Here is a 23,203-nt window from a genome sequence, read left to right as displayed (position 1 = left end):
TGGGACTGAGTGTTGCCAATATATTATATGGCAGTATTTTCTTCTGGCAAAATTGTTCTCAATCATATGAAATTAAATATATCAGCATTTTATAATATACTGCAAAGAATACATCAAGGTCCAGGTGCTTTCCATATGGACAAATTTGAGGGTGGTGAGCTGTTCTGTTAAGAGTTCTCCCAGATCTTTTTGAAATTCTGCATTGACTGAAGTGTTGTTCCTTTATTTTGGCACCAACTCTCGAGCAAACTCCCAAAGTCTTTCAGCTTCGTGCCCTTTTCTGCTGTCTGAATATCAGACCAAAGGGAGACATTTTGTTGTTGAGCACACACACTAATGAAAGGGCTGGCCGTATGTTCAGAGTTGATACAAATCAAGATTTTTTTAAATATAAATGTCACACAGAACAATTACCGATTAGATATGCCGAAGACCTTGTCTGCCTGTGATCTCCCACAGAAGTCAGATACTGTGTGACTGCAGTGTCTTTGTGCTTTTACACCTTCTCACTTGAGCCTGTGTGCTGGATTCGATCTGAAAATAAGGGAAAATGGCACGTGATTTGGAGAGCAGGCATTGCACGCTGAAGGCTGGGGCTTGCGCACATCAGTGCTGATCTACTGGTTCTCATTTATCATTTCAGATTCTAGTCCATCCTCTACCCTCCATGCCATACCCAGAATATCTTTCTTACTGTTGGACACCCTGTCCATAGTGGCCTGAGAAAGACAACATCCTTTCATAGATTCACCGACTTTCCCTGTGTGTGAGGACTGCTTCTCCTCATTCAGTAGTGACTCTCCTACTTTGGGGGAACTTTATGAAGTACACTTGCCAGTGGCACTGTCTGCTTTTCCATCTTTGCCTTTCCATTAAAAAAAAAAAAAAAGTACAGAATGAAGGAGCACAGGTGAATCTGTCCTCTCTCCGAGCAGACCAGCATTGGTGTGCAGGGTAACCCTCCTTCCTTGAAGAGATCACCACTGGTTGATAATGATTTGGAGTCCCCGTGTATGAAGGAGATCTGGATTGGAGAAACTGGATAAGAATAAAAGGGAAAACATCCTCTAAACTTTAAATCGATGCTTCACATCCATTCTGTTTCAAAGCACTGTTTCAGTTTGATTGTAAGCTTTCTATGTGCCATCCCCTGGTCCCCTGCCAAACCTCTCAACTCAAACAGCAGTTGTGTGTTTTAGATAAATCAATCATTATCGGGACAACTCACTCTACTGTAAACATGACTCTGCCTTTGAGCAGTGCTTCAAGGAAGGAGCCCAAGTTTGGAGATTACTGATGTGTTTCTAAGCAAATGAGCACAGAGAACAAGAGCCTCTCCTCAAATCTCTGTCACCACTCTGAAAATGAAGAGGGCACTCAAGCCAGAGACAAGAGACCAAATATCACAAACGAAACCTGGACTCTGTTGGTACTTTTCTGATTTGTTAAGATTAGTGATTATGTGTTGCTCTGACCCGTAAGGCAGCCTGTGGCTGAACAGACTGCCCCTTTGTTCTAGACCTGTATTTTATAAACTTCACTCATTTGTGTGCCACGTTCACAGTTCTGTACACATGTGCTGTTCATTCACTTTAACACCTTTTATGGCTAATTTCAGTATTTTTATCATATTGAAGTGAATCTACTGTACTGTTTCTAAGAAGACCCACACATTTTTTTTCTTAACACAAAGAAATAAAAATGCCTGCTAAATTATAATTCTTCTTGCCTTAAAAGTTTCACTTTGCGTTTATTTTTAAAAATATATGTATGTTTTTATTTGAAAGGCAAAGTCACAGAGAGAGAGAGAGGGGACAGACAGACTGCACTGAGTCACTCCCCAAATGGCCACACTGACCACAGCTGAGCTGATCCAAAGCTGGGAGCCAGGAGCTTCCAGTTTGCACTCATTTAGAGGGCTTACCTAGATCTCCCTCAACCATGAATGAATTTTTCAACTAGTTGCTGCTAGAGTTAGGAAAAAAATGTCCGTATCATTCTGTATCCATAGTTAATGAATATTAACCCAACTTAGGCCAAACCAATGCATTTTGCCTGGAGCAGGCTTGTCCAGTGTGGACTCCCTTGTGTGTTTTTCATTCCAGGGACTCCTAGGCTTGGATTCAGGTGACAGAAACTGGGTCAAAAAGGCTGCCTGGACTGGGCTTGGGGAGGGTTGGAAAGAGCAATTGCTGAACGCACCTTAGATCTGCATGGTTTTGTTCTCTGGGGCAAGCAGACATCTAAGGTAGTAAAAGCCAAAGATTGTGGAGTTGGTACTCATTTCACAAATATCAAACTATTTTTTTAAAAAAAAAAGGGTTACATAGATGCAAGCAAATAATTTATTAGAAAGGATGCTATGTTACTTTTGAAAACGCATTGCTTTAATAAAGCTTGCCAAAAGTAATAATTGAAATAGAATTTAAAAAATGATGTTGTCAAATTCAAGCTAGATACTATGTCCATGGAGGGTTTTTTATATCAGGGTCAGATCCGTGTTAAATCACATTAACCCACAAAGGAGAATATCTTTTATCAAAGCTGAAGGGATTTTAGAGTGTTAATTAATGTAGGGTCTGAGAACATAATAAAACCGTATTAGTAGATACTATTGGTGCTTTGCAGTTTACACCTTGGAAACTCTGCATAAAAGAACGATCTGTCCTGGTTCTTTTCTGTTTTTATCTGCTTCTACAAACAATGGCGTCTAGACCAGGAAAGGCCACCCAAGAGGTATATAGTTACAGACATATGAAAAGATGAGTAGAAACACAGAAATAAGTCAAAACTGGGAGCTAACCTTCTCTGTATTTCAAAACCAAGCAACTTCATAGTAATCTGTAAGTCATCACTTCAAGGTAGCAATTTAACGGAAGTATAAATCATCTAAACCTCTAACTACTGTTTTACCACTAAGCACTAATAGGGGCAAGATTTTGCTCAATTGTGTCATTTAATCTTAAACTGGAGACAAGTTAGTTGTCCCACTCTTTTAAAAAACTAATTTGTGGGCTGGAAATAATATTTAGATATGTAAACCATGTACTCACACAAGTACTTTTATCTGACTCAACTTAAAAGCTAGAGTAATCAAGGATTTGACTCCCACCTCATTATTCAGAATCCAGTTGCTGTAGGAATGCAGATAGGTTCAAAGATACATGATTCTAAAGCCAAAATACACTAAGTTCATCTACTGAATGGAGAGAGTTGTGTCCCACTGAGATGTTGGAGTTCAGGCTACAACAAAAGTCCAAACAGGCTGGCTGCCACAGCCCCCTGCTCTGCAATGGGAGGTGTCAGGCAGCCGCTCCTGGGAGCTGGGAATTTACCACCAACACCCCCTTGGGGAGCTGTGTGAGCAGCTGAGAAACTGCAGAAACAAGCTGCTTCTCCCCAATACCACCAGAATGCAAGAAAATAATTAAAATTCTAATTAAGTCATTTCTCATCTGGCTCATTTGAAGATGTTCCAAAATGGTCAGATTTAAGGCCCGGTAAACAGCTGAAGTGTTAAATTGGCTTCTTAGTTGATACCCTTCTCTGGGTTGAGGTTTTCGTAAGGCACATGAAATGGAGACTTGAGGCAGTACCAGAGCACTGTAAGGGAAAGGCTGTCTTGTTCATGCTACTTGTATCACTCAACTGAAAACCAATTTTTAAACATACCTTTTTGCGTAAATGCTGAGTCTTCTTTGTATTTAATATAGCGGTATGGGAAATTTTTTCATATTCAGAAATGATTTGCAGAATATATGAGACAGATTGACAATTTTTAAAAGCTTTTGCTATTTTGAGCACTTTTCTCCTGCAAAATTATGTTTACGACCTTATATTCATGCTATGCTCAATAGCTTAAACACTCAATGCATAAAAGCTATTTATAATTATAAATGTAATTGCATCCTGTCCTTGTAATTTGCAGGATGGTGGTCTTCTTACTGCCTTCTCAGTTTTACTTCTCCGTGGATCTAACAAAAACAAAACTGATGTCCTCCAGAGATGTAGTTTCTCAGCAGACATTTGTCAAATTGCTTCATAATGATTTATCCAGCAAGTCTAAGCATCCTATACCATAGGGCGTAAGCTCTGTGCGTGTACATATGACAGGATTTGAACATGTCTGTGGGAAAATTATCAAAGGTATGTTTATTTTGGTGCAATTATTTTCTGAATTTGTGCCCTTTTTTAGCACACACTTTTCTGGGGCAGGTGTTTGGCATAGTAGTTATGACAGTGAACACGTAGGAGGGTCTGAGTTCGGTGCTTGGATCCAGATCCTGACTTCAGATTCCTGTTAATACAGACTCCAATGATGGCTCATGGAGTTGGGTTCTTGCCACCCACTGAGAGACCAGGACTGGGTTTTCTACTCCCCATCCTGGTATCAGTCAAGCATTGGCTGCTGTGGGCATTTGGGAAGTGGACCAATGAATGAGAGTACTCTCTCTCTCTCATTCTCTGTATATGCATCTGTTTCTCTGAAAAAGGAAGGAAAACCCAAACACCACATTTTCCAGGGCTTTATGAAAACACCTCATGCACAGATTCACATAATTTTTTTGGAGCAAAGTGAACTTATCTTTTAATCTCATTTTCCACAAATATGTTGAACTTGTGCTATACAGGTTACTCATAAATAATTTGTTATGTTATTTTGAAATGACTGTTGAGTGGTGATGTGAATATGTTAGTATATACATTTTAAAGTATTAGTTTTTAAAGATTATTTGTTTTTATTCAAAGGCAGATTTTACAGAGGGAAGGAGAGAGAGAGAGAGAAGGTTTTACTTTCACTGGTTCACTCCGTAAGTGGCTGCAACGGCCATAGCTGAGCTGACCCAAAGTTAAGCGTTGGAAGCCTCTTTTGAGTTTCTCATGTGGATACAGGGTCCCAAGGACTTGGACCATCCTCTGCTGCTTTCCCAGACTACCAGCAGAGAGCTGGTTCAGAAGTGGAGCAGCCAGGACATGAAGTAATGCCCATATGGGACACAAAGTGGCACCTGTATGGGATGCTGGCACCACGGGGTGGTGGATTAGCATGCTGCGCCACCATGCAAATTCCTAAGAATTATAAATGTCATCATAATGTTGGCTTCTGAAATTTTTTAATGTTAATTTTATTTCTTAATGTTTATTTGAAAGGCAGAGTGATTTCAGAAGACTACAATACTAATGGATAGGTCAGGCTAAAGCCAGGAACAGGAACTCAATCAGATTTTTCCACTTGAGTGGAGGAGACCCAAATACTTGAACCATCACTTGTGGCTCTTGAGCATTTGCAGAAGGCCAACGCAGAAGTAGACTTGGGGCTTGAACCCAGACACTCTGACAAGGGGTGAAGAGTTGGGAATCGAATCCAGACAAATCTAATGTGGGATGGGGGCATCCTAACTGGAAGGTAACCAGTAGGCAAATTTGTATTCCTAAGACCTATTATTTCTGAGGTTTTTCTTACAAAAGTCCAGTAGTTAGTAACTGAGGCTATTGCGCTATGTGGCTGTAGGTATAGGCCATTGTTTCTGAAGAACTTCACTGTATGCTCACTTAAACATTTGTGATCTCCTTTGTCTGATCGCACTTTAGACTTTTATCAGCTGGGTGAGCCTTAAGTAGCTTTTCTCACTAGGCATGCGCTCAGAGAAAAATGTTGAAAGCAGAAGTGATGATAGGTTTGAAGGTTCTTAAAACAAACAAGCTCAGTGTTCATATGACTCCATTGGGATTTCCTTGGTATTACAAGACACTCTCCCATCTTACAGTCAACTATTTTTGCAATTTAATTGTGCCTGCTGCCTTGATTATGTTTTGCTGTGTAATGAATGAATCACAGCCATGGGCATAAATAAGGCAGTGACTCTTAGCACCATTCTCCCTTTCTCTCCTCACCTAGCATTCAATGTTGAGGGTTGATAATGTGATCCTTTTTATCCCCTTCATTTAGAACAGTAATTGAGACAAGTAGTGTCAACAAAACTCTGCGGACAATATATGAAGGAAACTTTTGTTCAGAAGTTTGGTTGAACTGTACCAGTAAATTTCCATTCTAATAGTGTTATACTTGAGTGCCTATTCCAGTTGATTCTGGATAGTACTAAGAATCAAATTTTGCCACAAATAACTAACGTCTTCCTAAATACATCATTAATTTGTAATGTAATGCCATTATTCATTTTATTTTTCCTGTTGTTTTCTACACTTCTTTTACTCTTGGTAACTCCTCTCATTGTCCTTCTATCAACCCTCTGTGGATGTGGAAAAGACAATTACTGTTCAGCAGAAATTGAGGTATATAACATTTTGTGGCTGTCAAAAATAAACCTATTATGCACATGGGACTGTAATTATATAACCAATATCTTTATGAGCATCTTTGTCTTGTCACATTAAAGTTGCTACTTTATCCATTTTATAAAACTGTGATTTACTAACAATAATTTCATTCATATTGTTATGCAGCCAGCAGTGCTATTTCCAAAACTTTTTCATTACTCCAAAACCATTCTATCATGAGACAATTTCTTTTTAAAATCTCTTTAGTTAACTAATTTCTATCTCTAATAATTTTCTGAGCTACATTTATTTGTACTAAGAAAAGTTATTGTCATTTTGTTATTAGTTTCAAAGAATCTTCTAATTAGTAAATAATAAAAAATTTATCCTTTTAAACAAATTTTTCAGATTTTTCTCTATTTGAGGTGATATCTTGTTAATATTCTTGAGCAAAAATACACTTTCCAGAAAAATACTAGTGAAACAACTTTCATTTTTCCCCCATCAGAAAATGCTATCAATAGGACTTTAAAATTTATGTCTAAAACTAACAAAAACGGAAGCTTAAAAAATCAGTTGACTCAGAATATGTTTGCTTGGCTATTACTCACAATGTAGGCACAAATGGCACAAACCTCCATATAACTTTGTTTCTTTAAGCCCACATTTCTGCACTTGATCTTAACCAAAAGACCGAGAAGTGATAAGCCCAAATTTCTAGAAAAATGTATTCTATTTACATGACATTTAATGAGATAAAATTACAAAATTAAGTTGGTTGCTTCCATATGAAAGCCCATGACTTTCTCTAAAAAAAGATATTTGTGACATGATAAGAAATGTTGGTTATGCAATATTACCTTAATACAGTACTATGATTACTAGTGTAAAACTAACTGGGAGTCAGATGCTTGTGTTAACTATTACCAATTGGAACTCTAAAATTATTTGCTACATTGTAATTTTTAAATTTTATTAAATCTTCTTAGATCTCTTTTTATTCATTCTTTCCCAGTAAACTTTGATTATAAATATTATTCTAGATGTATGCATGCATTTGCACACAAAATATGATGAATCTGAATCTTTGAATTAATTATAATTAAAGGCTTGTAATGTTTGTGTTTCAGCCTTTTAGGGTGACACTTTGATAATTCTTGAAAACCGGTGGAATTTAGTTGTATTTCATATTAGGAGAAGAACTTATTTTACAACTTTAACAAAGACAAACCTTCCATATGCATCTAGAATAAATTTAAAATTTGAGAATCTTTAGGTGATATTGTTTTGTTACAGTTCTGTTAGAAACACTTCTTTGGGGGGGTTCTATTTACAAAAGTTTTATTAAAGTTGCTTAATCATTCTTATGTTTTTGCACGTTTTTTAGGCCTGTTTATTTATTTTTTTTTATTGGAAAGTGAGATATATGGAGAGGAGGAAAGAGAAGAAGACCTTCCATAAGCTGATTCACTCCCCAAGTGGCTGCAATGGCTAGAGTTGCACTGATCCAAAGCCTGGAGCCAGGATCCTCTTCCAGGTATTCCATGTGGGTGCAGGATACCAAGGCTTTGGGCGGTCCTTGACTGCCTTCCCAGTCCACAAGCAGGGAGCTGTATGGAAAGCAGGGCCTCCGGGATTAGAACCAGCGCCCGTATGGGATCCTGGTGCGTTCAAGGCGAAAACTTCAGCTTTAGGCTACATGCCAGGCCCCAGGCATGTTTATTTTTAATTTCTGGTATTGTGATGTTTATTATTACATAATTCACACTAGGTATAATACAAAATATTATAAGCACTATTATTTGTACCACAATTCTGGTTAGTTTTAAAAGATCAAAAATATAAATTATGACACAGATTCTACGTGTTATAAATTATAACATGTTAACTATTAAAGAATATATAATTTCCATGTATTATTAATACTAATACTCTTAAATTACAAACCATAATGTTTTGATTCAGTAAGTTGCTAGATTTGCTGTTTTAAAAAGTATGAGTAGAATCAAGAAAATAAAAAAGATTATAAGTCACAAACAAAATTAGATCCCATCCATTACATGGATTATAAAATGTATTTTAATGAACTGAATTGTGCTGTTACTCTGCATTAATAGTCATATTTAATTTGTGTTATTAAAGTATACTTTGGCTTTGGTATACTTCCTTATGGCTCTCGGAGCTAGATATTAGCTGATTCACTTGAATAGCTAATTAAAAGACTATGATTGAGAAATGAAAGAGAGGCAGATTTTTTCTAATATGTAGATTTTCTTTTTTATCAAAGTTTGCTTATGGAAGGATATGGGATATGTAAAGAATACAACAGAGAATCTAACAGAATTACCAAAGTAGTTAAACTTGCAACAATAAGGTCCAAACTTAACTACCCGACAGCTTCTAATGACCGTAACCCATCACAACAAACAAGTTGGGGATCCACAGAAAGTTGAAACACTTAAATTTCGTAAAACTCCCTTCTTTTTAACCCTAAATCTGTTTGTGGAACACTATATTTTACCATCATCAATTTGAAACTATCTTCATATGAAAAATAGTTCAGTCAAACAATATCATAAACTTTTAAAGATGAACAAACTTAAAAGAAAATGCCGAACAACTTTCCAATCAGTATTAATGAGGATCTCTTATTTAAAGAAACCGTAAGAAGACTAGAAATGTTCATCACTGAGCACTGTCCAAGCAGAGGTAAAAGGGAGAGTTAGAACAGTGCATCTGCGGACAACAGGAAACTTATAGTCTGTCAACAGTCAAAAATTACAGTCAGGTGTCAATCATGTGACACCCACTCCCCACTGCTGCTGCCTTGTACTGCTGTAAACATTTACACAAATCCTCCAATTATTCCTTCATCTTCAACTTTTAATTTAAAAATATGTTTGTTGTTCATATAATATGGTGGAATTATAAACATATTCTCCAACTTTGCTTTCTTCTCACTGCATAGCTAGGGAGAAAGCATCCAAGCCCTGAAGGAAAAAAAGGACAGAAATCTGATTTCTTTTGTAAGTTCAACACTGTTGACAGGGATTTGTTTGGAGACTGTTTTCCAGGAGGCTTCAGCAATTGTGGCAAGTTGGATTAGTGACAAGTCAAAGTCATTTGTTAATTTGGGTTACATGAGCCGAAAAAGCTGAATACATGGCTGCTATCTATAACAACATAGTCTTATATTCAGAATAAAAATCTTTGGGTGTGTGGAACAATAAAAAGGTGAACTGCGAGGAGAAGTAATCTTGCAGGATTAAAGAGAAGAAACTCTGATACGGATCTAGCTAATGTTTGAAAGATAAAGGCTTACACTGTCCTCTGGCGCTTCCTCAGAGTCCAAGGATGAGATAGACAAGAGGGTTTGGTGGTGTGAGATGATGGATGAGGGTCTCTTCTGATTGCCGAAGGATTTGTGACCAGCACAAAAACTGCTTGTTCTGGGTTAATTAATTGCAGGAACAGTTTATTCAGATGCAGGGCAAGCACCTTGGCTAAATTCTTAGCATCTGTGTTGATTAAAGATGTGAGGCTGAAGAAGCACATAGTTGGGGGTCTTCGATAGGTTTGGGAGCCATATGGGCTTCTCTTAATGAGGGAAGGCTTTGTGATCCAGGTCTCAAAGCTATGCTGTTCTAGTCAGCATTAATGGACTGTCTCTTGCCCAGCACCAAGTCACTTTACAGTGTTGTTAGGGCAATATCTTTTCTTAGTTATTTGTTTCAATATTCTTGTCAAGATCTCGCCTTTGCTTTTCGTTTCTCACAGATCTGGTGATAAAAGAACAAAGACAAAATCTTCCTATCCCTGTTTATGGAGAGAGAAGTTCCTGAACAAAAATGTATCTGCCTTGACTGTCAGTGTCAATGAAATGCCCTCAAGGCTATTATGCCTTAAGATGTGAGTTATAGAATGTATATTCTTTAATTTTATCTTCAGAATATTATATCTGTAACGAATTTTTCTCAGCTTTGACTTTCTGTTTATGATAACTGTGAAAATGGATTCAGAGATTCAAAAGAGAAGAGAATAATTAAGAAAATGGAAAAAGAAAAGCTGCATCTGTAAAACGAAATATTTCTTAGATTGCACAATCTCCTGGGACACTGATAATTTGTTAACAAATATTATGCCTTAACTGCTTGTGAAACTTTTGAGCTCATCCAAGGGTTTTTCAGATTTCTAAAATTACATCCCCATCAAGTCCCTTAGGGATTTTAAGTCAACTCACATGTGTAAATGCTCACTCCAGGAAAACAAAAACTTGAATCCTGCACAGTAAATTTCCTCAGGTACTTGGTTCCTTTCATTCAGTTCCTTTCATTTCATTCAGTTTCATTCAATTTCCACAGAGATGTAGGATAACTATTGGTACTGGCGATGACATTTCTATCACATACCTGACATATGTATTTATCTGTTATTTTGGGGAACATAATATACAGATAAATAATATATGGGAACATAATATACAGATATATTTTTAAAAATAACAAAAAAAGGATTTTTTTCCTGTTTTACTTTTATTTCCCCCACGTTTTTTTTAAATATTTATGTATTTTTATTGGAAGAAAGTTTACAAAGAGAAAGAGAGAAAGATCTATCATATGCTGGTTCACTTTCCAAGGGACCACAATAACTGAAGCTGTTCTGATCCAAAGCCAGGAGCCAGGAGCTTCTTCCAAGTTTCCCACGTGGATGCAGGGTCCCAAGGCTTTGGGCCATCCTCCTATGCTTTGCCAGGCCGTAAGCAGGGAACTGTATGCAAAATGGAGCTGCTGGGACATGAACCAGTGCCCATATGGTATCCTGGGCATGCAAGACAAGAATCTAACCACTAGGCCCTCCCCCTGGATTTTATTCTACACCTTTTCCAGCTCCTCCTAGAATCACTATAAAACTCATCTATTTGATATTTTCTCCTCCCTTCACAACTTTTACTTAGGTCTGTTTCTTACTATATGTGATTTTGAACTGTATTTATGTTTTGTTCTGGTATTTTTGAGGCTCCAGAGAATCACACCTGTGGATGTGATGTCTATATTGTTACGGAGCCATCCATCACCTCAATATAATCAGCAAATAAAGGACTTTGTGTGATTTCAACTTTTACTGTTAGTTGAAGAGCTGATATGAACATGTGCTTCAACACAAATGGCCAATAATTTCTTTTGGAGAAGGATGGAGTTACTATGTCATGTAGTACGTACGCACCAGATTCAAACTTTTCTTGCTATGCTTAATTGTTTTCCAAAGTGAATTCTAATAACTTTGACACATACCTGCAATGTAGAAGAGGTCTGGTAGCTCTAATTCTTTGCAGCCAATACTTTATACAAACATATACATAGTAACATAATTAAAACATTTGTTAATATAATTTTCTGTTGTGATATAATGGCATTAGTGGTTCACTACTGTAGAGATGCAGCCTATTTAGGTATTCATTGGCTAGTTTTTAACCTCCTCTAAAATAGTTGGCTGCATTTCTGTTGGGTCATTGTCTTACCTCATTCATTCCTTATATAGTCCACATGTTAACCCATTGTTGGTAAAGCAAAAGATCTCCCACTTAGAAGTTTTGTACTGATATTATTATGCCTGTCAATATATATAAACGCTGAATACATTTAAATTTTTGTGTTGAGATAAACTTAGATTCATATACAGTTGTAAGAAATAGTACATATAGATTTAAAATCCCCTACACCTATTTCCACCCAGAGGTATTATAACTATAGTATAATTTAGCAACCTAGAAGTTGACGTTGCCTTAGTCAAATAGTGGCAGTTTCACATGCACACATTTCCACAGGGGTGCATTTATACCTGGATCTATGAAAATATCAATTGTTGTAAACATGTGTTGCTATCACCTCACTCAAGATTCAGAAATGATATTATCACAAGGTTCCATCTTATTATTTCTATATAATTACATCCTTTGCCCTTCCCTCACCAACGAACTCTTGGTAATCACTAATTCAATCTCCATTTCCATATTGTTGTGATTCCATGAACATTGCACAGGGGCCAGAAGTAAGGCATAGTGGGTTAACTGGCTACCTGTTACACTGGCATTCCACATGGGTTCTAGCTTCATGGCTGCTTCACTTCCTGTCCAGATCCATGCTGATGTGCCTGGGAAAAACAATGGCAGATAGCCCAAGTGCTTTGGAAAACCACATGAAGCCCCCGGCTCCTGGCTTTGATCTGATTCAGCCTCGGTCATTGTCCTCTTCCTCCTCCTCCTTTTCCTTCTTCTTCTTCTCCTTCTTCTTCTTTTTAAAAGAAATGTCATTTACTGTGGCAGCTCATCCTTCCAGCAGCAGAAACGGCACGGGGCCCAAGCAACCAGAAAGGGCGGGTGAGCCCCACTGAGCCTCACATGGCAAATAGGATGAGGAAGGTGACCATCAAACAGAAGAGCCCCATGGCCTGGGATGGTGCAAAGCCCAGAATGGCATAGGAGAAGAGCTATTGCTTGAAATGGGTTCCTGGCGTAGCCAGTGATTAAGCTGCCAAACACTGTGCCAATGCAGGTCCCTCAATCAGCCACACCAACCGTGGCAGCCCCAACACCAATGAACTTGGCCGCCATGTCAATGTTCAGGGACACAAATACAAACCTGGTCTGGAACTCCTGCCTCATGACCTGCAGTGGCGAGCTGCTGTAGGAAGGCAGTTTAGGTAACTCCTCAGGTCTACTCAGGAAGGAGGCCTCTGGTGCAACAGCAGACCACAACCAGGGAAACGAGTAGGGAGCTGCTGGCCTGTATCTTCTTGACACCTGTACTCCCACTGCCCTGTAGCCCTGGCTCAGCCCGCAGGGCTCGCCTGGCTCAAGATCACTACAATGGTAATTCTTGTTATCTTTATTTATGATACTCAGATTTGAAAGGAAGAGTACAAGGAATTGTTATGTCTGTGTTCACCAGGAATGCAGTGTCCCTGTCTGTCTTTAATGTCAGTGCTTTCCTAATGAAATGAAAAAAAAAATTTGAAGATTTACTTATATTTATTGGAAAGAAAGATATATAGAGAGAAGGATAGACAGAAAGGAAGATCTTCTATTGCTGATTCACTCATCAGGTGGCTGCAATGGCTGGAACTGAGCCAATCTGAAGCCAGGAGTCCTGAAGGTCTCACGGCTTTGGGCCGTCCTCAACTGCTTTCCCAGGCTACAAGCAGGGAGCTGGATGGGAAGAGGGGTCACCAGGATTAGGACCTGCATCCATATGGGACCCTGGGGTGTGCATGGCGAGGACTTTAGCCACTAGGCTACCGTGCTGGGCTCAATGATTTTTTTTTGAATTTGAGATGGATTGACTTTTAAAATGTTTGGCAGAATTAATGAGTGAAGCCATTTGATCCTGAACTTTTCATTTTTAGGAAGGTAAGCTTACTAATTCAATCAACCCATAAATGATTGCTGTCAAATTTTCCATTTTTTCATGATTAATCCTGGTGGTTTCCATATTTCTAGGAATTTATCCATTTCTCCTAGATTATCCAAGGTTTTGATGGTTTTTCACAGTATTCATTTTAAAAACCTTTGTATTTTGGTAGCATTAGTTGTAACTTGCCATCTTTCATATCTGATCTAGATTCATCCTCTTTTGTTTAAATCTGAAGGTCTGAAAATTTTGTTTATTTTCAAACAACTGTGTTTCATGTTTTCTTGATTTTTTTGTGAATTATCATTTTTAATATTATATAATGACCTTCTTTATCTCTGTAAGCAAAGTTTTGACTTACTGTCTGTTTTATCCGTCAGAAGTATAACCACTTTTGCTTTTGGCTGCTGTTTACATGGAATATCTTTTCACATCACTGTATTCTCAGTGTACTAGGGTGTTAAAGCCAATGTGATTTTCTTTTACTCAGTAAGAAGTGAATTGTGCAGCATTTTGCCACTAAATGTTTTGAGTGGAGCATTTAATCCATTTTGATATGAAGTAATTATTGATAAGAAAGATCTTATTATTTTTTATATTTATATATTTTTTATTAATTTTTTTGCATTATGTGACAGTTTCATAGGCTCTGGGAATCCTCTCACCCCTTCCCCTCCCCTCCCCCCTGTGGATTCCTCCACCTTGATGCAGTATTACAGTTCAAATTCAATCAGGATTATTTCCTTGCAAACACATACCAAGCATAGAGTCCAGCTACTTATTGTCCAGATGGGTTGAACAGTTTCTTGGGGAGACCATTTCTGGTCCGAAGTTAGAGCTGGTAGAATATCATCACAGTCAATTAAGAGTCCCAATATAACATCAACAGCAATTTGCAATATTATGGAATTGACATGGTTTTGAGTAACCAGTATGTTAAAAAAAAAAAAAAAAAAAAAGCAAGCCAGTCCTAACCACAACCTATGATTAGCTCACTGACATTTCAATTTTAGTTTATATACAGGACCGGCTGCTATATACCTTAAAATGGCTATAAGGTACCATTCAGCTGTCTTGTGTCTATTTCATTTTAGTATTTAGCCATTTGTTGTGTTGAAGTATAATTTTGCTGATCTTGGCAGATTTTAGGATAATCTAGACTGGCTTGTAACTCTAACAAGATATTTGTTGACATTTAAGGTGCAGAACATTTGTTTTTGCGGGGGGATGTGCAGGAAAATCCTCAACACCATGGTGAGGAGTGACTAATTTGTGTCCCACGCAGTGAGGCATGAGCCAATCCACGCCAGCTCTTTCCTGTCAGATTTCATGCTCTACTTTCTGTTGTTTGTCTATTTATTTTAGCTTTTTTTTTAGTTTGTATGATTGTTTGCTATGAGGGGTTTTCGAAGCGATCCCGATGGTCATTGCCAGGGAGGGCAGGAGTCCAGAGGTGGAGCCAGGCTCGGACCAGAGAAAGCTCTCCTCCCTGGTCCCGAAGGACATTTATTGTTCTTCTGTTTCTGCGGACCGCTCAGGGCTTCTGGTTGTCTTTCCGATGACGTTGGTTTCTGTGCGGTAGTGTTTGGACTTCTTCCATCCCCTGCGGAAGCTCCGGTTGAGGGTGGGTGACCTCAGAGTACTCGGCCTCCGAGGGCATCCAATTCCCTGTGGCCTCCTTGGCAGTTGGGATATAGTCCTTGTTGCTCGTATTAATAGTTTGTGGTGAAGGTCTGGGAGTCTTCATGGTTGGGATCCAAGCTTCCTCCTTACCACCTGCTCCACTCTGGAGTGCCCCCCTGCTCCACGCACATGACCTCCTGTTAAGAGGTTGTCAGGAGAAAGATCTTATTATTGAGCCATTGTTCAAAGTTTCTATTCTGCTGTTCCTTTGTTCTCTTTTCCCTAGTATCTTTCTTGGTGACTTAACAGATTTTCTTTGACACTATTCTTTGGTTCCCTTCTCTATCCATATTTTGTGAACTTATGGCACATTTTTCCTTTCAATTACAGTGGGGCTACAATAAGAGGCTTTAGAATTGTTGACCATCTATTTTAAGTTAATAACTTAAAATCAGCTCCTGAGTCTATTCAGATGTATCTGGAGTTTTTATCTGCATGCAGAGGTTAGTACTTGGGGTCACATGGGGTGAACCTGGTTCTAGGGAGGATTTGGAATTGGAATCCATGTTGTTGACCTGGTACCAGAGTTCCTTAGAGTAGTCCTGGTGCTAAGGTCACTGTGAAGTTGGGTGCTCATTTTACCTACTTTTCCCATGTGTGCAAATATCTCTGGTTGAGCTGTGCTGCATGGATCTGGGTAGTGTACCTTTGCAATGCGACTTTACTCATAACCTCTTTAATGCATTTTTCTCATTTTGGTGTCTGCTCATGCACTATAGTCTGTCACTTGGAAACTAAGTTCACTAAGTCTTCTGAAGATATGAATGGTTGCTCAAAATGATGTTCCCATGGAGAAACAAATGTTGAGTAGTTCTAGCATACCATCTTGCTGCTGTAACTCTCTTAATGTTACATACTTTGTAAATTTTGAGACTCTATATTTGGCCAGTGGATTCTTCAGAAATGCCTTATGTCCTTTTCAAATATATGTGTGATTTTTCTGACTAGGAGAACATTCTCTGAATATTTTAAATCCTTTCAAATCTGTTGAAATGTATTTTATTATCTAAGATGCAGTCTATATTTGTATTTCATGTGCATATCTAAGAGGATGCTTATTCTGCTTTCAGATAGTATTAAAAATGGCCATTGTTTATTAGAATAACAACAGTTTTGAGGTAGTATGCATTCTATTGAATTCCATCTGTCAGTTCTAATGATTATTGATTGATTAAACAGAATATTGATATATCCAGCTGTAATAGTGGAATTTTCTCCACGTTTATTTCTGTAATTTTTTGCCTTATGTACTTTTAAGATCTTTTGCTAGGTGCACACAACTCAAGAGACTTACTAAAGCTAATCTTGGTTCAAGGAAAATTATGAGCATAATGTGTTTTTATAGATTGAAATTTTCAATTTTTTCACTTTTGGCTTAACTTTGGGCTCTTACTTAAAATTAGTTTCTAGTGAATAATTAAAAAAATATTTTCATCTGCTATCTAACAACCTAAAAATCTATCTCGTAGTTGAACTTAGCGATGTACTGACAGTATTTCCATTCAAGGAAGGTTCTGCATCGTAGTCTTTTAGCTGGGCATATTACCTGCCCATAGCCTGATATACACACATATTCCCACACATATCTGATTTGCTCTCCTTAAGAAAATGTGAGTGGATGTTTGGATAATCATCCATCTATTTTGCTTTCGCAAGCCCATTGTATTGGAGGCTGTCCTTATTTGTAAAATAAGGACATACCCAGTCAGCATGTCAAGTTCCAGAATAATTAAATAATAAGTTGATTTAATAATTGTATTTTTAAGTATATGCTTAATGTTATTTTTCCTGCCCAAGTTACCTAAGATACATTGAATATAAGAATGTATAATTTCTTGATAAGTATAGGGAGATAATTTTATTTTTAAAACAAGCTGGCTTTACTATGGAGGTCTAATGATTTGAATTTTTTAGCCATTATTGTTTTGAGCAACATAAAAAATATTTCTGTTTTAGTAATCCATTTTTCTTTTAAATAAACTAAAAAATTGGAGCATCAGCCATGTTAATGCCTCTCCATGAGGCACAAATTGATTTGTGGATTTGGAAGGTACACTTCATCCCAGCTGAACAAAGTATGAGCATTTCTGGGAAGTACAGTCAGACTTTTTTATGACACACAATTGGAAGTATTCAAGTCACACATGACATCCTATTGTTTCTGAGTAAAACTATTTCTAAATCTTTTTTAATCCAAGTACAAATGTTCTTTTATTATAACATATTGCTATTCAAACATGTTATCTTTTAGAATTACCTTTTCTATCAAACTGAACTCAATGTGGTAAAAATGAAAATCAGTAAACCTAGAAAATACAACCAGCATTTGTGATGATTATTCCTTTTACTTATTTTTAGTCCTTTCTGTTGAAGCACACAAAACAGATTCAGAGTAAAAGCACATTGCTGGAACTAGAAATTCTCATTATAAAAACAAATTTATTTCAACTCAACTTTCTTCTTAGTTATCATTGTACATATAGATATGTATAAAATTGATCTAAATTTTTACAAATTAAGAAATTAACATTACAAAGTGTTTTCCCATTGAACTGTTTCTGTTTTTGTGCACTTAAGTTTAACCTTAAAATGTATTTTTTCTAGTTTTTGCAAGTATATATCACATCCTTCCTTGGAAAATTAATACATACATCATGAAATTACTTCCTAAGATATAGTTAATAATATTAAATATGAAGATAAATATTAAAATAAATAAAAATATTTAGAGTGGTAACAGATTTATACATTAACTTCAAATGATGTCACAAATATGAACTGCGTATAAAGATTAAAAAGGAAGAAAATATGCAATAAGATGGCAAGAAATAAATTCAAAAGACTCATTTCCCAGACTCGCAGAATAACACCAAAATCAACATGTTTACACAAATCCTTGTTTATGTTGTAAATAGTGTTAGTCTAAATATTTCATTGTACGTAGAGAAAACATTTAAGAACAGCGATCTAACATATTTATCTGGATGGAGTGTACTCTTTTAAATATGTGGAATCATTATTTAAAGGTGAGCAAGATACTTAATATTTCATAATCTGCAATGAGAGATAAGCAAAAAGATAAGTGGTTGACAGAGCATGGGTAAGAGCTATGGCCTCAGCTTACTAATATTATTTTCAGTCAATAAAATTCAGACAGAAGCAGAAATTTTTAATGAGATAAAGAAACAGATCAAATGGTACAGAACCAATGCCATATAAAACAATTATTGAATGCCACAGAAAACAAAACAGTTTATGAGGCTCTGAACTGACTCTGACTTTAAACAAACACGGGAGTTATACAAAAGCCAAGCCTAAGAGAAAACAATCAGTACCCTACTATTAAAAAGACTGGGAGATTTCAAAATAATTGTCATATCAGGAATTAATTTCAGTTATTTTACAGATATTTCATCGATAGTTTATAAAGAAAATGACAGTAATATTATAAGCACAATAGGCTTATCGTGAATGCCTCTTACACTGTTGTTCTGTTTGGATTAGTCAGTCATTATGCGAGGTAAAATTTCACCCAACTTGCTACATGTTCATGCAGCTGGAATTAAATAAGGATGCAATTAAAGACCTGCTTCTCTGCAAAATGCCAAAGTAGAGAATGTCTAGACGTATCTTGAAATGACACAGATTTCTGTAATGTTGCACATGTACAGCAGAGGGCACTAATACAATTATAGTACTTAGTCCTCATGGGAGTAATTATCTGCGATTCTGAGATTCACCGGAAGTAGTAAACAAGAAAATCTTTCCTTGTTTTTATCAATGTACAGTTTGCTCCTATCTAAATAGGGAAATTCTTTGCATGAAATTTACTTAATTTTTATAGCAAAAGGGCCATAATAATAGAAAGTTAATGTTGATTATTCCCGCAGAAATCAACTAAAGGATGAGTGATCTTTGCATACCATAAATGAGCTTCCTCAGAAGCCCAATAACACTCCATCAACCTTTCTTCCACTTCCTCTTGCTCCCACATAGCTATACTCACCTAACTATATCTACTCCCAAAACACCGTCCCAGGAATCAAAAGTGGAAAAACTTTTGGCTATGATAGCGGCATTTTATGATACAATTGAAGCATTGTCTGATTGTAATGTTCTCCATTAGGTGGTAGAAACTTTGAGACAAATGGAAAGACCAACAATTTTGTATACTAAAAGAATGAGAGGGTCCCGGTGCAGTAGCCTAACTACTAAAGTCCTCACCATGCATGCACCGAAATCCCATATGAACACAGGTTCTCATCCCAGTGGCCATGCTTCCCATCCAGCTCCCTGCTTGTGGCCTGGGAAAGCAGTCGAGGATGGCCCAAAGCCTTGGGACCCTGCGGGCTCCTGGCCTTGGATTGGCTCTGCTCCAAGCGGTTGCGGTCACCTGGGGAGTGAATCAGCAGATGGAAGATCTTCCTCTCTGTCTCTCCTTCTCTCGGTAAATCTGACTTTCCAATTAAAGAGAGAGAGAGAGAGAGAGAGAGAAAGGATAAACCAAAATCACGCTCAAAAATGTTTGTTTCATCACGAAGAGGGAGAACAGATTGCCAAACAGTTTGTGGTCTTCACTTTTTAGGTAAAATTACTGGAATAATTGCTACCCCTATACAAAGCATAGAGCATGTGTGATAGATTTTATGAATTTAAGTGTTTTAGTTGCATGGTAATGTAGGAATGATTTTGGAAAAGACCTTGCTTTCCAGAAACTGAAAGGCTGGTGGCAGGTAGCAGACATATTTACTTAGAAATTAAGTAAAATATTAGATGAAAATTGCAGGAATTAGGAAACTGATATGACATTGGGAACCACAAAAGCCAGCTTAATTCAGTGACTTTTATGTTGGCCACGTGTATAAATCTCTTCAGGAGCTTTAAAATATTACAGTGCTTGGTCCCTTCATCATATCTGTTGAAATACAATTTTTGGAGATGGGATCCAGGTATTGTTATTTTTTTAAAAAAATTCCTTTAGTTGATTTAAATTTACAACTGTAATTGGGGAAATTAAAGGGAACTATACTCTTCTTTAACCCATGTTGACGCCCTTGTTATTTAAAGGGTTTTTTTTTTAATATATATTCTAACACCTTATTAAACATTTCCAAAGAGTATTTCTCAGGTGGATACCAAATGCTTTCAAACACACACACACACACACACACACACACACACACACACAGAACCTGGGATTTGCTTGTGTATCCCAAAATTAGCTCTCTGGCCATGTGAATGCTATCACTCCCGTGTTCTGAATTTCATTGACAGTCATTTGTTTTCTGTGTGTACTTCCCTTTCCTTCTTGCGTGGCAGTTGCCCAAGTATTTATATGATGTGCTTGCCACTCAGTTGAGCTTTTGCCACATGATCCTTAATGGGAATTTTTCTTACCTTTTACTTTTTCATACTACTCTGCATACAATACAAGACAATCCCTGTCCCAACTCACAGTTCCTGTCCCTTGCTAATTTTTAAATATAATTTCATCAATGAACAAGTATATCTGTTTATGATGTGTCTCCTCTGGCTAGAACAGATGTTCTGAAAAAAAGTAGGAATTAGATGTTATTCACTTCTATATTCTTAGGTCTGTTCAATAAATATTTCTTGAAAGGATAAAGGAATGGATGAATGGTGTTCTCAGGAGGGGTTTGCATTTTCCCGCTTTTATGCCTTTTTTTTTATAATCTATTTTATTGTGTTGTTGTTGTTGACAATCTTTTCATAGTTAATTACAGTTAAAGAAAGAAAAAGAAAAAAAAAGGTTCAGGGGAATAGGGAAGTGGGCAATACTATTATGTCCATATTGTTTCCATCTTGTATCTGAGGTAAAGGAGGATATTGAGGGAGAAGCCCCACCCGGTTTCCCGCCCACCCCGAGTCCCGGATGTGGGGCATGCTCTGAGATATGTGCTCGAGTGGTGTTAATAGTTCTCCGGTTATGAATCGCTGCCAGTTTCGCTCGATGAGGTCGTCCACTGATTGATATGGTCCATCATAAAGTCTCCGTTTGCCCCATTTTTCGCTGCTAACATGTAGCTGAGATGAATGATTGATCTGCTCTGTCTTCTGTCTTTTCTTGATTAGAGTTCTGAGTCCAGCAGTTCGATTGGGGAGATCTCCAAAGAAACTTTGAGGTATTCCCAGACTAGTTTCTTGCATGTTCTAGCAAGCACAGGGCCCGGCACAGTCCATCACCCTGATCAGCTGGTGGTTGCAATTGCTGGGTTGGTTCTGTTTTCAGTCCCGAGTTGCACTGGAACCAATGGGTGTTGCAGTCCAGTCTGGTTCTGCCCAGCACATACTCGGCCCTCACACTAACCAGTGGGAGCTGCAGCCTAGTCGGGGCGACCCACGATAACCCTCACCCGGCCCGCCCCTGGTTTGCTAGTATGTGTAGCAGAAGACCAGTCTGTCCCCCATCCCATTTGGCTCTGGCACTTGTCAATGGGTATTAAAGCTTAGTTCTATCTAACCAACTCAACCATCCAGCCCTCACGGGTGTTGTTGAGTGCCTCTCTATCTAGCCATCCCAGCCCCCGTCCTAGTTTTCATGCCCTCCCACGGGACGAGTGACCCAAGAAGGGGGAACCCACTTTTTCCCTCCCAGGTCTCTCTGTCCTTGGTTTATGCACTCTTTAGGTGGTTCTGTGATTTGACTTGACAGAATTAGTCCCCAGTGCCAGCTTCTGCGGCTATGCCCAAACATCCCTCACCCACTCTAATTTATGCTTGCACCAGCAGGAATAATCATCCCAGCCTGGCTTTTCCCTGATCTATTCCACATGCAGCGCACAGGTGTTGTAGCCTTGCATAGTCTAGTCTGTCTCTATCCCAGCCCACGCTCTCCGGTGGGAGTAGCTGTCCGGCGAGGGAACCAGCCCCTTAATCCCCCCTGCCAGTTCTGCCCCTCCCTTCCTTCCTGGATCTCACGTGTGCTGGTTGGGTGCTGCATTCAAATCCAGTACAGGCAACCACGCCCTGGCATTCCATAATGTGTACTGGTTTTGTCGCGACCAAACCCAGCTCATCCCACACTCTGTTCTGGTGATCAGATTTGCCAGTGGGTGATATGGACTGATTGAGCCTGGTCTGCTCCTGACCCATACTGAATGTGTGCCAGTGGGAAACTTTCCATGGCCTATTCTGGACTGTTTCCTATCATGCTTCTTGTGCTTACCTGCAGGGACTGTGTCCTGCCAGAGGAGTTGCCCAGGCTCCTCCATCAGAACCCCTCCCAATGGCAGGTTTTGCGCATGCCAGGGGGTCCTTGAGCCAACCCAACTCAGTTCACGTCCTGTCCTAGCAGGGACAGTGGCTTTTCCTGGCTGGCTTTCACCCCATTCTGGTTCTTGTTGTTGGATGTTTCAGCCCGGCCATGGCTCGTCCATACCCACATACAGCTCACGCATGGCTCAGTAGGGGGTTGAGACCCAGCCTAGTCAGTCCCACATCTACCCCCTGGTTCTCCATGACACCAGATGGTGTTGGGGTCTGAACTGGCCTGGTGCATCCAATCCCAGCCCACACTAGTGCTTCGGGTGACTGCAACTGTTTCCTAGATAGAACGCAGCCCCAATTCTAGCACATACGCCCCTTGGTGGGAACCTCAACCTAGTTAGGGTATCCCGTTACCTCCCCGATTGGGCTTGTTCCTAGCTGTAAATCATGCACCTGCCCGTGGTTGCTCTGAGGACCAGTAGGTGCAAGAGCCTAGCTCGGTATGACCTGTGTTCCATGCTGGTTTCTAGTTTTGCTTGTATACAAAGGTTTGCTCAGTCCTGCCCAGTACATTACGTTCCATTACCAATTTACACATTTTGGAGCTA

The 23,203-nt window shown here is 38.5% G+C and overlaps 1 pseudogene; it reads right to left on the bottom strand.

Annotated features, from left to right (window-relative positions):
• Positions 1–12,672: 12,672 nt before the first annotated feature.
• On the bottom strand, positions 12,673–16,922 carry LOC101534778 (ATP synthase F(0) complex subunit C1, mitochondrial-like; annotated as a pseudogene).
• Positions 16,923–23,203: the final 6,281 nt, after the last annotated feature.

The sequence above is a fragment of the Ochotona princeps genome, chromosome 14 (genome assembly GCF_030435755.1).
Source record: "Ochotona princeps isolate mOchPri1 chromosome 14, mOchPri1.hap1, whole genome shotgun sequence".
NCBI classification, from domain to species: domain Eukaryota; kingdom Metazoa; phylum Chordata; class Mammalia; order Lagomorpha; family Ochotonidae; genus Ochotona; species Ochotona princeps.
Note: the sequence above shows the minus strand (reverse complement) of the source record. Positions and strands in the feature narration are given on the sequence as shown.